The sequence below is a fragment of the Schistocerca cancellata genome, chromosome 2, assembly GCF_023864275.1.
Source record: "Schistocerca cancellata isolate TAMUIC-IGC-003103 chromosome 2, iqSchCanc2.1, whole genome shotgun sequence".
NCBI classification, from domain to species: domain Eukaryota; kingdom Metazoa; phylum Arthropoda; class Insecta; order Orthoptera; family Acrididae; genus Schistocerca; species Schistocerca cancellata.
In genome coordinates this window covers 570662888-570674951 of record NC_064627.1, presented here as the reverse complement: position 1 = coordinate 570674951, position 12064 = coordinate 570662888, and positions in this window count along the sequence as shown.

Genomic DNA, 12064 nt, shown 5'->3' with positions numbered 1-12064 from the left:
CAGCAGTCTAGTTTAAACTCTATTTTATTTGGCAACCAGTTTCAGCGTTCTACTACGCCATCTTCAGGTCCCTGACCGACGTGTAGGTAGATTCTACCTCGTTTGTGATAAAAAAAGGAGCCAGTAATACTGGTGTTAGTAAATTTTTGCAATAGCGATCACTTCAACCTCATCTGAACAGTCGGCAGGTGACGGACGAAGTGATCGCTATTGCAAAAATCTACTAATACCAGTACAACTGGCCCCTGTTTTGATCATAAAAGAAGTAGAATGTTCCTACACGTCTGTCAGGGGACTGAAGATCGCGTAGTAGAACACTGAAACTGGTTGTCAAATGAAATAAAGTTGGAAACTAGACGGCCGACAGGTGTTTAATTTGACATCCTGTATCGAACAGCCGAGTCCCGCTTCCATCTCTAAAGAAAATGGACATTTTTTTTTTTTGGTCATCAGTCTACTGACTGGTTTGATGCGGCCCGCCACGAATTCCTTTCCTGTGCTAACATCTTCATCTCAGAGTAGCACTTGCAACCTACGTCCTGAATTATTTGCTTGACGTATTCCAATCTCTGTCTTCCTCTACAGTTTTTGCCCTCTACAGCTCCCTCTAGTACCATGGAAGTCATTCCCTCATGTCTTAGCAGATGTCCTATCATCCTGTACCTTCTCCTTATCAGTGTTTTTCACATAATCCTTTCCTCTCCGATTTTGCGTAGAACCTCCTCATTCCTTACCTTATCAGTCCACCTAATTTTCGACATTCGTCTATAGCACCACATCTCAAATGCTTCGATTCTCTTCTGTTCCGGTTTTCCCACAGTCCATGTTTCACTACCATACAATGCAGTACTCCAGACGTACATCCTCAGAAATTTCTTCCTCAAAGTAAGGCCGGTATTTGATATTAGTAGACTTCTCTTGGCCAGAAATGCCTTTTTTGCCATAGCGAGTCTGCTTTTGATGTCCTCCTTGCTCCATCCGTCATTGGTTATTTTACTGCCTAGGTAGCAGAATTCCTTAACTTCATTGACTTCGTGACCATCAATCCTGATGTTAAGTTTCTCGCTGTTCTCATTTCTACTACTTCTCATTACCTTCGTCTTCCTCCGATTTACTCTCAAACCATACTGTGTACTCATTAGACTGTTCATTCCGTTCAGCAGATCATTTAATTCTTCTTCACTTTCACTCAGGATAGCAATGTCATCAGCGAATCGTATCATTGATATCCTTTCACCTTGTATTTTAATTCCACTCCTGAACCTTTCTTTTATTTCCATCATTGCTTCCTCGATGTACAGATTGAAGAGTAGGGGCGAAAGGCTACAGCCTTGTCTTACACCCTTCTTAATACGAGCACTTCGTTCTTGATCGTCCACTCTTATTATTCCCTCTTGGTTGTTGTACATATCGTATATGACCCGTCTCTCCCTATAGCTTACCCCTACTTTTTTCAGAATCTCGAACAGCTTGCACCATTTTATATTGTCGAACGCTTTTTCCAGGTCGACAAATCCTATGAAAGTGTCTTGATTTTTCTTTAGCCTTGCTTCCATTATTAGCCGTAACGTCAGAATAGCCTCTCTCGTCCCTTTACTTTTCCTAAAGCCAAACTGATCGTCACCTAGCGCATTCTCAATTTTCTTTTCCATTCTTCTGTATATTATTCTTGTAAGCAGCTTCGATGCATGAGCTGTTAAGCTGATTGTGCGATAATTGTCGCACTTGTCAGCTCTTGCCGTCTTCGGAATTGTGTGGATGATGCTTTTCCGAAAGTCAGATGGTATATCGCCAGACTCATACATTCTACACACCAACGTGAATAGTCGTTTTGTTGCCACTTCCCCCAATGATTTTAGAAAATCTGATGGAATGTTATCTATCCCTTCTGCCCTTATTTGACCGTAAGTCCTCCAAAGCTCTTTTAAATTCCGATGCTGATTCTGGATCTCCTATCTCTTCTAAATCGACTCTTGTTTCTTCTTCTATCACATCAGACAAATCTTCACCCTCATAGAGGCTTTCAATGTATTCTTTCCACCTATCTGCTCTCTCCTCTGCATTTAACAGTGGAATTCCCGTTGCACTCTTAATGTTACCACCGTTGCTTTTAATGTCACCAAGGGTTGTTTTGACTTTCCTGTATGTTGAGTCTGTCCTTCCGACAATCATATCTTTTTCGATGTCTTCACATTTTTCCTGCAGCCATTTCGTCTTAGCTTCCCTGCAGTTCCTATTTATTTCATTCCTCAGCGACTTGTATTTCTGTATTCCTGATTTTCCCGGAACATGTTTGTACTTCCTCCTTTCATCAATCAACTGAAGTATTTCTTCTGTTACCCATGGTTTCTTCGCAGCTACCTTCTTTGTACCGATGTTTTCCTTCCCAACTTCTGTGATGGCCCTTTTTAGATATGTCCATTCCTCTTCAACTGTACTGCCTACTGCGCTATTCTTATTGCTGTATCTATAGCGTTAGAGAACTTCAAACGTATCTCGTCATTCCTTAGTAGTTCCGTATCCCACTTCTTTGCGTATTGATTCTTCCTGACTAATGTCTTGAACTTCAGCCTACTCTTCACCACTAGTATATTGTGATCTGAGTCTATATCTGCTCCTGGGTACGCCTTACAATCCAGTATCTGATTTCGGAATCTCTGTCTGATCATGATGTAATCTAATTGAAATCTTCCCGTATCTCCCGGCCTTTTCCAAGTATACCTCCTCCTCTTGTGATTCTTGAACAGGGTATTCACTATTACTAGCTGAAACTTGTTACAGAACTCAATTAGTCTTTCTCCTCTTTCATTCCTTGTCCCAAGCCCATATTCTCCTGTAACCTTTTCTTCTACTCCTTCCCCTACAACTGGATTCCAGTCGCAGTCGCCCATGACTATTAGATTTTCGTCCCCCTTTACATCCTGCATTACCCATTCAATATCCTCATACACTTTCTCTATCTGTTCACCTGCAGCTTGCGACGTCGGCATGTATACCTGAACTATCGTTGTCGGTGCTGGTCTGCTGTCGATTCTGATAAGAACAACCCGGTCACTGAACTGTTCACAGTAACACACCCTCTGCCCTACCTTCCTATTCATAACGAATCCTACACCTGTTATACCAGTTTCTGGACATACAGAGACTTATATTCGTTTGATCGCGAACCGACTTCCGGCTTGTTAGACCATCTCCAGGTGACAACTGAATGTCGCAAACACAGGTAAAATGATGTGTGACTTACATAGATGTTAAGCCCATCCGGTTAGCCGTGCGGTCTAACGCATTGCTTTCCGGGTGGGAAGGCGTGCCAGTCCCCGGCACGAATACGCCCGGCGGATTAGTGTCGATGTCCGGACTGCCGGCCAGTCTGTGGACGGTTTTTAAGGCGGTTTTTCATCTGCCTCGGCGAATGCGGGCTGGTTCCCCTTATTCCGCCTCAGTTACACTATACTTTAATTACTCTACCACGCAAACATTGGGGTTACACTCGTCTGGTGTGAGACGTTCCTGGTTGTGTGGGTAGGGGGGGGGGGGGGTGTCCACTGGGGGCCGAACCGCACACTGCGGGGACGAAGCCTCTCCGTCGTTTCTAGGTCCTCAGTTCACTACAATACAAATACATAGATGTCATCTGCATAGTAGATACAAAGATGACATAGAGTATTTCATCTGAAGACGCCATAAGAAGCTGAAAGCCGCTTCATGACCAAATAAATATAATTTCACAGAACATTAGGATGTGTTTCCTATTACGAGGAGAGTAACTGAGACATTCTATGGACAGCAAACGGATCACGTGTGGAAGTGTGTCCATAAACTATATGAGTCAAGCTATCATTTGCAACAAACCACTTAAGTGGGTGTAACATAGTTCCTCATAAATAAATTTTTATAGTGACGGGAGCTTTACACTGACCACGTATTACTGCTACCACCTCTGCTTCGAAATTTCAAAGGGACACAACTTCTGTTCAGGTGGAGAAACCTTCAGTACAGGGACAGTAAACGCAAGCATGTCCTGTAGTGCACACAGCGACCTGTGATGGTTTATCTGTTCATTACGTTCAGTACATGCAAAACAGCGAATCCGTCGGAGTCTATTAGAGGAACCGCTACTCCAGCATGTACCGTCCGAAAAACTTTCATTAGCAACTGGAAATTTTCCAACAGAATTTCTAGAACGCCTTGTAATTATTAATTTGGCGTTCTATATATGCTATAATGCGTGATTACACTTCTTTCAAGTTTGGCAAGACAGTACAGAAGGCAAGCTTTGACGGCCAGTAATTGTGATACGGGTGATATTTGTCTTATTGGCATTCGGCCCTGGTCAAAGGCATAAATCTCAGATTGACGTTTCGTCTTTCAGTGCTGGAGACATCATTAGAAGCTTTAACGGCGTAGAAGGCTGTTACAGACTCGAACAAGCTCACAACAGCAAGCTGACCTGTCTGTATGGGGTGGTCAGAAACAGTCGGAAAAGCTTGTAAGGGTGTTGCAGGGTAGATTGTGCTGAGAAGTGTTAAGAAAAAAATTAGATACGTTGAGCCGCTTCCGAGTAAATTTTCGTTCAAGTTAGCCAGTCAGGCCGTTGCGCACACAAATTCAAGCGGCCTGCCAGAGACAGTGTCGCCTAACGTGTTGTTCGTTTGGTTTCGTAAAACCGAACAAGAAAGCGATCAAGAACTGGATATGGGACGGTGGTAAGGATCGAATTCGAGCCACAGGCTGAGCAGTACGGTGCGCTTTCATCTACGCTACAAGAACAGCTGACACTAACTGTATCTCTTCAAAAGAATTCGCAATTTCGAATGAGGACTACCATCAGCGGTAGAGTGGAAGGACGACAATGAAAATTTGTGTCAGACGGGGACTCGAACCCCGATTTCCCACTTATCGCGTGCAGTCGCTTTACCATTCAGCTGCCCGTGCACGAGTTACGGCCCGACCCAGTCTTCCATACGCCGTCAACCACACGTCTACGACCTGTACTCTTACATCCATTATGTATATTCCCGTTCAGGTGAGACGTTGTACTTGAAAGTCGCTTGCCCGGTATCGGCAGATAAATACGATACTGCAGCGCCTGTGTTTTTCTGATTACGATGCGAAGCATGCATGCAAGCATGCATATCCAAAGGAACTTTGCATCGTAATCAGAATAATACAGCCCCTGCAATGTCGTATCTAACTGAATCTGGCGATCCGCTTGAATCTGAGTGCGCAACGGCCTGATTGACTAACTTAAATGCTAATTAACTGAGAAACAGCGCAAAATATCGAATTTTTTCTTAACAGTTATTTCTCAGTACAGCATGCATACCTTGCAACATCTTTACAAGCCTTCCAGACTGTTTGTAACCACCTTGCATATAAAAGCTGTTGCAATGGCTATTTCCATCTGACGATGTCTCCAGCGTCAGAAGACGAAATCTTAGGCAGGGAATTATGCCATGGACCACGACCTAATACCCATAATGCAAATATCAGCAACAGTGTAAGACAAGTTTGAAAGATGTGGTCTTGGCTGACGACCTCATATCTTGACATGCCATAACTTAACCATGCTCCAAAACTGGAATTCTAAACTGTTTTGAGTATGTGGACGACTGTTATCAATTAAGTCACTCCAGTATTTTCATCCACTAGGAGTAAATATGCTTCCTCAATGAAGCGCTATTTCTTTGAGATAGCATTTTCGTCGCAGTCTGTCATCTCTACACAGATGAATAGCTATGCCAGACATATAACGCGCGAAAATGTACTTCAGGTAAGAAACAATGCTGCAGTCATGTAGTACGCTCACGCTATATTTAAGGAGTCGTGGTCCGTGTGGCTATAAAATATTCTTACTTCGAGCAGATAATTTAAATATTTAATCGCTAAATAAATACTGAGAAGTTCCTGTACTAAGGCGAGTAATTCCTATCGGAAAGAGAAAATTTCTTTCAAAATAAATGAATAAACAACAGGCTTCCAAATTGAATTCTGTTTGTGTGGGACTATTCCACATATAGCGCAAGTTCATTCTTCATATTTCTGTAAGTTAGTAGAACTGAGAGTTACAGATTTTACTTACCTTCTTCAAACAGTTATGTTGCTGGTGGCGCTCTGTCGATTTTCCTTTTGCCACTATTTGTACTTGCTTTCGGATTATCGTGTAGAAGAGTTTAGTTTCGTGTAGTGTATTCCAAATAATGACAAAAGAAAATGATGGTACTGATCAATGTCCGTAATTTTTGCAGTTTCTGGACGAACCGCTTTTACATTACCTTTTGCTCTTTTCAAGTACATCTTGGTGCCATCTGATGGAATGACATATCCCAGCAAAGAAATTTTCGGAGTACTAAACATAGACCTTTGAAGATTAATTCTCCGACGGTATATTCGCAAAACAACGGAAAATTGTCCCAAGTGTTCCCTTTCTGAACCAGATGGAGTTAGAACGCTGTATATGGAGGGAAAACAGTAATATAGTCCTCGAAGTGCTTCGTTTAAAATCACTGAAAAATGATAGGTGCATTCCGTAATCCGAAAAAGCAGGAAATGAAATTCATATAGGCCAAACTGAGTTATTATTATAGATATTTGTTTATCTTCCACGGGAACGGAGTTTCATAACAAGTGTAAGTAGACTGTATAGGTTTTTTTATTGGTAACGCCACATAGCGCTCTGTATGAAAATCACTGGCTGTGCTGTGTGCAGTCTGTGGCTGGTTTGCATTGTTGTTGGCTATTGTAGTGTTGGGCAGTTGGCTGTTAACAGCGCGTAGCGTTGCGCAGTTGGAGGTGAGTCGCCAGCAGTGGTGGATGTGGGGAGAGAGATGGCCGAGTTTTGAAATTTGTAATACTGGATATCATGAACTGCTATATACATTATGACTTTTGAACACTATTAAGGTAAATACATTGTTTGTTCTCTATTAAAATCTTTCATTTGCTAACTATGCCTATCAGTAGTTAGTGCTCAAAATGGCTCTGAGCACTATGGGACTTAACATCTGTGGTCATCAGTCTCCTAGAACTTAGAACTACTTAAACCTAACTAATCTAAGGACATCACATACATCCATGCCCGAGGCAGGATTCGAACCTGCGACCGTAGCAGTCCCGCGGTTCCGGACTCAGCGCCTAGAACCGCTAGACCACCGCGGCCGGCAGTAGTTAGTGCCTTCTGTAGTTTGAATCTTTTATTTAGCTGGCAGTAGTGGCGCTCGCCGTATTGCAGTAGTTTGAGTAACCAAGATTGTTGTGAGGTAAGTGATTCGTGAAACGTATAGGTTAATGTTAGTCAGGGCCATTCTTTTGTAGGGATTTTTGAAAGTCAGATTGCGTTGCGCTAAAAATATTGTGTGTCAGTTTAAACACAGTCATGTATAATTGTTCTAAGGGGACGTTTCACAAGCTTTTTAAGACAGTGTTTTTTGGCGCGAAGTATTAAGTAAACAAAATGAACAGAGATATGTCAGTGTGCGATCATTTGAACGACAGTAATTTCCACGAACAAGTAAACAATCGTATTATTACTGTTGTGTGTTCACACCGAAGGCAGAGCTTCACAAGGTTGATCTCCAAGTCCTTCTGTCTGAAGCTGTTCTCTACATTTCCAAGAAGCTTCCACTTCCTTTAGTTTCATCCACGATTCTTGTGTCTTCTCTTTCCTTCCAATGCATTCAGCAGTCTCGTCTCAACATGTGACTAAGCTAACTCTTCTTTCTTTTTCTTATAACTTACAATAATTCTGCTCTATTCTTTCCAGCATCTCTTTATTAGTCACTCTCTGCACTCATCTAATTCTTACCATCCTCTTCCACTCCTAAAAACGATCTGGTTTTATAACCATATGTAGGAGATGGGCCTACTGTGATTTAAGCAGTTGAAAGAAGTGGTCTAACAAGTATTGTAATTCTAATGTCTCATTTTTTAATTCCTGTGGGTCTAATCCACGAGGCTTGCACAAAAATGAAGGGCTGCTAGATATTGAGACGTAATGCTTAACATCATACGATATTTCAGTGCCTCTTTTGTTCGGATGTACAGTGCGATGTTCCTACGGGGGGGGGGGGGGATAAACCGTACTTCTGAACAACACAGGCACTACAGTATCATGTGGAAGTGTGGGTCTGGCTGTGAAGTGTGCTCGGATAGCCTAATGGCAAGGCAGCTGCTCGTGATAAACGAGAAATCCGGGTTTGAGTCCCGGTCCGGTACAAATTTTCACTGTCCCCATTCCCTTATACAGTTGATACTTACCCATATTCGCAACTGCGAATACATTTCATTTAATGCTTAACATCAGGTTTATTGTCTTGTGGAATGACATAGAATTTGGTTAAATCTGGATTCTTTTTTTAAAATTTCATAACATGTACTGGAAATATGAAAACAATTTACTGTCTCAACTGCTTCAATACATGATACACCCCGTTTCACTTTCAATTGAGTGTCGTTATCAATGTCTTTTGAATTTTGGATCAATAAGAAGGGGAAAATGATAAATGTAGTAGGCATCTAATATGTCTGCGACAATTATAGACTTTGAAAACTTGGTTTTAATCCTGATTACATCCAGTAATTTTCAATCATTACATAATCTGGGAACTATTCTCTGCAAACGGGTTGTATTCAGTGTTTTTTTATATTTTGTTGTTAGTTAGGCAGAGAGCTCTGCCCCACTATTTTCGAAAAACTACTGCTCTGAGTTAAATCTGTGATAAGCAAACGATACCGGTTGGCTGCACAGACATACATCGCTAGACTGGCAAAGATGCATCTTTTACTGAAGCCTGAGTTTGGTGAGGTAAGATGGCGGCGTCAGCAAGTTTCTATATTGTACTACCAAGTTTTTTTGAGACAAAATGACGTTGTGCCTTTACAAGGTTGTCTAATAAAGTCCTGCAGTTGAGCAAATATTTGTATACTAGTTGAATCATACATCGTAGCATCATCCTGTTATGAGAAGAACGTGGTGTAGCATGTGCATGCTTTTAAAGCAGACTATTCAAATGAATAAAGAAATTGTTCTCAGCGACAAATAGCACGTTCTACTTATAGGAGCACTTTCATGAGGAGCATACTGCTCGAAGAAGAGCCAAAGTCGGTAAGAACTGGTTAAAGGCATATCATTAAGCTACGTCTGTTAACAATAGATTTATGTTACATCCTAAAATGTACATAAACTATTTAATCATTGCCAGTATTTCCGATAAGACAAACTGTAATGTAATTATTTAGGATTACATACAGCATAAAAGCAAAACTACGTAAGATGTTTCTAGTTATTCTTCATTGTGACATGTTCCTTTCCTTGTATCCTCCGTCTGCTGTACCAGAAATTACAACCAAACACGACGCATGTAATAACCATTTTGTCAAAGCTCTAAAGGTAACGTAGTTGTATCAGTTTATCCTCATTTATTTATCTCAGTATATAAACTGATTTTTAAGCGTCCTTTGCGCTTGTCACTGCATTGCTAGCCTAAAGTGCTGGCTTCAATAACGCCGATGGTACTGTATGCGGTAGTGTCAGTCTGTTACTGTATGTCTGTGGCTGCCTGTGATATCATCTGCGGAAGAATATATGGACGCTATTATATCTGCGTCTTCTAGTTTCCCTAATCAAGCGAGTCTAAACGTTGAACACATTTTTTTGGCCTACAGTCTGCATCAAAAGGATTTCAGCTTCTACTGCAAGAATATGGTCATGTCTTTTTTAGATAACTTTCTCTAGTTCTTCGCTTCACACAGTAACTCGTGCAAATGGGTTGCTGACAGTCATCCACCAGCTGGGGTACTCAAAGGTGCATGCCCGGTGGGTTCTCGCACCTTTTGGCATCCATCTGTTTGGCCCAATGAAGGATGCAGTCCGCGGGAAGTAATACGTGGATAATGGGAAGGTTATTCGTGCAGCAAGACGTTGGCTCCGATGTCGATCAGTATAATAGTACTGTGCGGGCATACAGACTCTCCCAGTTAGGTGACGTAAAGCCGTCGCATTGAACAGAGGTTTTGTAGCCAAATGATTGGGGAACAATATGGCGTATTGGAATTCTGAATAAAAACAACCTGCTTTCAGGAAAAAAGTGTTGCGTTATTTACTGAACGACCTTCGTACATTTTATGGAAGGCCCAACATTGTAGCCGGCCGAAGTGGCCGTGCGGTTCTAGGCGCTGCAGTCTGGAGCCGCGAGACCGCTACGGTCGCAGGTTCGAATCCTGGCTCGGGCATGGATGCGTGTGATGTCCTTAGGTTAGTTAGGTTTAACTAGTTCTAAGTTCTAGGGGACTAATGACCTCAGCAGTTGAGTCCCATAGTGCTCAGAGCCATTTGAACCATTTGAACCCAACATTGTAGATTGCATCCAGATCCAATGCAATACGGAGAATAAATAAGTACCTCCTTTCATGTGAGATGCAGGACAGGTTCAGCAATATCACCTCTTCGCTGCAGACGGGAAACCGTGATGGTTATACTGACTTCTGTTCAGTTGTAACTGTGGCCACTCCTGGGCTTAAAACGAACTTTTCGGAACCATGACGTTCGAAATTGTCAGAAAATGTCATTGTTTTCTAAATTCGTGACCAAAATTACTGTTATAACCCCACTATTCATTATTACCGGGAAAAGCATAGTACACTTTATTAAAATTACTTTTTTGTCACTGAGAGTAACAAATTATCTATTTTCTCTCTTCCACAGCACAGTACAACTGCTGCTGGACACTTTCTTGAAAACTAGCACTCACTTTCATAATCACTCTGATAAGTGATTATGGAAAAACGATTCTATTGAGCGTAGTATATTCTTACTGTGACTGCAAAAACTTTCCCTGTGTATTAGTTAATAATATTCTTGTAGAGCTGTAGACCAGACAAGAATATTGTAGTATATTCTTGTTTAGTGTGATAGTGGTGTCAAGATGCTGGTACGAATGCATATTTGTGAGTGATTCTCTTATGTCTTGTTTCTGTCTTCTTAACTGTTATTCTTCCTGAAACCTGTCTTGTAAATGACAGCTGTAAATAATGAATGAGAGCTTGTACAGTCTGGTGCTTCAGTTCCTGTCCTTTCAGTCTGCTTACGAGTCATATGACGTGCTTAGCAAGCTACAGATAGAGCTCAAATAGCTCTGAGCACTATGGGACTTAACATCTGAGGTCATCAGTCCCCTAGAACTTAGAACTACTTAAATCTAACTAACCTAAGGACATCACACACATCCATGCCCGAGGCAGGATTCGAACCTGCGACCGTAGCAGTCGCGCGGTTCCAGACTGTAGCGCCTAGAACCGCTCGGCCACCACGGCCGGCAAAGCAGATAGAGCTCGAGGACTCGTGTTATCTTGCACCTTGCTTAGTGAAGGAAGATGATGCGGACTTCAGCTAATAAGAATGTGGTGGTAGAGGAAAATAAATATTTTTATTGCCCTAATTTTTTCTTTTTCTTTGTCGCCTCAGTTGTGTTTATTGTTTTCAGCTTTACAAGCTATCGACTTCAAACACAACTAAGAAAGAACCCTCAACATGTAAGACATCGAAATTGTTAACACGTAAAAATGGCTGAATAGAAGGAAAGAGCAGAATAAAAAGTGTTTATCTTATTCATTTAGGTATAATGATATCTGTTCAATGCAAGTCGAGCAAAGTAGTATAGACATCAGTTCATTACATGAGGGCCGTGCAATAAGTCATGTAACACGTTTTTCTGAAAGCAAGTAGGTTTTATTTAGAATTCCATTACATCACATTATTCCCCAATCTTCTGGCTACAAAACCGTATTTTTCAACATAATCTCCGTTCAATGGAACGGCCTTACCCACCTTGCATTGTTTTGTATTGTATGTTAACTGGGGGCCTAGAAACGACGGAGGGGCTCCGTCCCCGCCACAGCCGCAGTGGTCCACAACCCCATGATGACTACCGCAGTCGACTTCACACCTTCACCGCCCCACACCGAACCCAGGGTTATTGTGCGGTTCGGCCCCCGGTGGATCCCCCCAGGGAACGTCTCACACCAGACGAGTGTAACCCCCATGTTGGCGTGGTAGGGTAATGGTGGT